We start from the raw sequence: 3840 nt of genomic DNA, 5'->3' as shown, positions 1-3840 counted from the left end.
AGCGCCTCCGCAAGCTACCCGAAACTTATCCATGCCTTCTCGCCCCCTTTTCCTCATCGTCCACTTGGGGGTGTACCAGTGAACGAAAAAGCAGCTCCTTGCTTATCTTTTCTGTTCTCCCCTAAGCCACCAAAAGTGAGGGTGAATGGGAGAGGTGCTGGGGCTGCTGGGCACAGCCGAGCTGAGGCTGAATAGGAGGTGCTGGGGGTGCAGGGGAGGAAGCGCAGCTGAGGCTGGCAAGGAGACCTACAGCCTCTGCGGTGCCAAGTGTCCAACACAGGCTGCCTCCTCTGCCAGGGAATATGCAATGGGTTGCCTGGACCCCGCCTGCCTGGGCTCGAGGGCTTTGGCACAGAGACAGGCTTTGCTCCTTCTTTCCTAGGGTAGAGGCTCTGAGTCCCACACAGAGGATTTTCTATTTTTCTTTAATTTTTATTATTATTTCTAACCACTGTTTCCTTAGTTTCATGGTTCGGGATTCTTGCATTTCCCTGCTGCTACGCCTCCAAGTCCTTGTTCGGAGGCAGGTGGCTAGGAGGCAGAGCGGTTGTTTCTCATGTGTAGGGCACTGGCCCTCCTGCCCTGGGCACGGGGGAAGGAGGAAAAGAAGTAACTACACACCCCGGCGTTGCTGGTGGGTGGGATTTTCTCCTGGCATGCTGCAGCTTTTCCCTTGAATGGATTTGTCTCTTAGCATGGCATGCCTCGTAGATTCTGATAAAGATGGTCTTCTTGAATTGGACTCAAAACCTGAGTTTTTCTTTTTCTCGCTTTTTTTTTTCTTCCCCCAAGTCAAAAATCAGGTGCGTGGGAATGGGGAAGAGAAGCAATTTAACAAAAATTGTGTTTTGATAATTTAGAAGAATTTTGCGTTGATGTTTTCACTTTTACCTACTATTTCTCTAACTTAGCTGTCAATATGAAAAGTAATTTTGATTTCCCCACCTGAGCATTTTCTTTAAAAAATGAATGCCTTGACAAATTATACATTTTCTTCAGCATTTCTTTACATTGCAAAAACCTTCTAAACAAACCCTTTCCCTTGAAAAATAACAGCTGTTTCAAATCAGCAATTTGCTAAAAAGTCCCAGCTTGTTTTAATGAATCTCCCCTACAACCCCACTTCATTGGTTAATTGCAGGACCTTTTGTGCTTTTAAAAAAAAAAAAAAAAAAAAAAAAAAGACCTCTAGAGCCAAGTTAGTTAAGTAGATGCTTTAGGAGAGGATAGGCAGAATTGGTCTGTATGGTACTGGCAGCATTTATTTATAGTGTATTTTTTGAGCTACTCAAGGGTGTTCATAAATGGAGAATGAGTCTGATGAAAGAAATCGCAGAAGCGCTTGGGTAAGTGGAATAGGATGCTTTTGGCTGGTACGTGGTACAAATGTTATCTGTGAAGTCTCATGTTTTATAACGTTACTGGGCAATGCGAGTGTGAAAAATGATGTGTTTGTTAATGCGCGAGGCTTGTGCAATCTATAAGGATGGAAGCGTGTGCCCAAGTGTTTCTGTGCTGATAGTGTGTAATGGATGGGGAGAATAGAGGGAGGAGCAGGAATGTATGTGTGTGTGGGTGGTGACATTGTGGTGTATGGGTAACAGTGTGGGGTGATTATGATGTAGTTGGATAACATTTAGATATTGCTGACTGGAGACAAAAAGACTTCTGCTCACCTGAATATACTTTTCTTCCTGTCTGTTTTCAACTCTCACTGTTGAACAAGCCAGGGGAAGCTCTCACAGGCTGGACTGTATTGATGAGGTAACAACTCACTCAATGCCTTGCATTCCCTTAAATGATGAAGAGGTTCAATACCTAAACCAAAACACTTTTCTTGTAAGCTTAAGACAGAGAAGAGGTAGAGAAGGTTTTTTATCTGCAAACAGGGAGCATTAAAAAGGTAGCCCAAGTATTTCTTCTAATCTTAGCCCAGTGATTGCAGACCGTTCAAGTCAATAATTACCATGCTAGTAAGGACCTGTTTGCCTTTGCTGTTACAAATCTCAGCACTCAGGTACCTGACTCAGAGGGCTTTGTTATGATAAATAGAAATTTGCTTAATCTTCTAGTCTCCAAGATCTCCTCTCACAGAAGTTTTACTAGTCCTGTAACAAATACCATAGTCCCTATGTTTGTGGGTGCTCCTTTTCAGCCTGTGAGCACCCATGCATACACTAGGGGTCTGAGAAGGAGATTTAATTCTTCAAGAGTTAGTCTTTCCACCTCCTTTTTCACATGCAAGCAGTAGAGCTCCTTCCCATCAGAGAAATATGGGAACCTTCATTCTAGGTTGACATCAGAGTTTTTGAAGCTCATGTGCTTACTGTGTGTAAGCTGTTACTGTAAGCTTTTGGATGTACCAAAGCCCTCACCTTCCTGGTCAGAGTTGTCCCCCTCCACCAACACTGTCCCCCCTCTCTGTGTGAGAGTGATTTGCTTAGGAATGGGTTAAAGCAGGGATGCTAATGCTTGGATCCAGATGTGATGTAGGCCCTGCAGCAGCAGCTGGGTGTTCTGTGCAGGACCTGAGGAGGCTGGTGATGAGGAGCTGTAGCGCTGCCTGCACGTTGTGAAGTGAGAGCAAGTAGCAAAAGGTGGTTAAGAGTGAATACAAGGGAAGCTACCATTTCTGGGCAGATCTGAATACTTGATGGGCTTTCTTGTGGAAGAAATCATGGGCTGACAGGGGCTGTTAAAAGACTGAAAAATCTGAGTGAAATTCGAGGTGGTACCAGACAAAGGCATCCCAGAAGACTTCAGGGAAAGCCTTCTGTGTGCGCCCTTCAGTATGCAACCATGTGCCTTGCCAAAGATTGTCTCCTGTGCATGTAGAGCGCTGCTGGGAGGATACAGGACTTTTACTGTCTGCAGTCCCTATAGGAAGCACTAATCTTTGCCTCTTCGATATCTCATTTTCCTTAAAGAAGTGTGTGATATTGTTTTATGTGCTGTTCAGATTCAATGAGCAATGTCTTTGACAGCTGAGGTGCTCTTCCTACTGTCATTTTTATCTGGGATAAAATAAAAAATATCAAGCATAGTGCAGACTGTCTTGTCTCACTCTGAGAAGGAGTAAATAAGGGCATGTGTGGGTGAGCATGTGAGACACAGCCCTCTCCTAGTGTGAACGAAGGGCAGAAATCCCTGCAGGCAGTGTGGAAAGGAAGAAGAAATGAATAGTTGCAGAGATGCATGGGGGACAAAAGAAAATAAAAGACATGGAGGTTTGATTCTGTACTATGCCATTGCCCTGTAGTGCCTTGGCTGATGCTGGGTTTCTTGGAAGCTGAGGCATTTCCCTTGGAGCTCCTTCCAGCAGGTTGCCTGCCAGTGGTGCAGTATTGCCCTGCTCACCTGCATGGAAGGAGAGGGAATAGCAATTTCAGGGGCTGCTGCTTTAATTTCTCTGAGCCAAAGGAGTATTCTCCCTGGTCAAGGCTTGTGGGGCCTCACAGTCAGGTGTCTTGCTGGCTATATTTGCTATCTTTAGGGAAAAAATTCTGCATGACTACACACTGAGTGAAAAGGGCCCTTTACACTAGACCTGCCTATTGGTCACCTGCAGGCATAGAATAACATTTTGCTGTGATTGTTGGCTGTAGAGGTACCGGAGTTTGTTGAATGGCATCTCTGGAAGGAGATGGTTTGGGGAGTGATACAAGGATGTATTTATTGAATTAGGGCAGTCTGGTGTGTTGTGGGGTTTTGAGGGGTAGGTTGATTTACCTTTTTTAAAAAAGGTAGCATCAGAAGGTAGGCTTCAGAGGAAGAGTTTAGGCTTAAAGCATAGGTGACTTTAATTGGAGCTGTGGGCTCACAGTCTGGGATTTTGCAGTT

This window comes from Apaloderma vittatum, unplaced genomic scaffold (genome assembly GCF_000703405.1).
Source record: "Apaloderma vittatum isolate BGI_N311 unplaced genomic scaffold, ASM70340v1 scaffold20852, whole genome shotgun sequence".
Lineage (NCBI taxonomy): Eukaryota > Metazoa > Chordata > Aves > Trogoniformes > Trogonidae > Apaloderma > Apaloderma vittatum.
Note: the sequence above shows the minus strand (reverse complement) of the source record.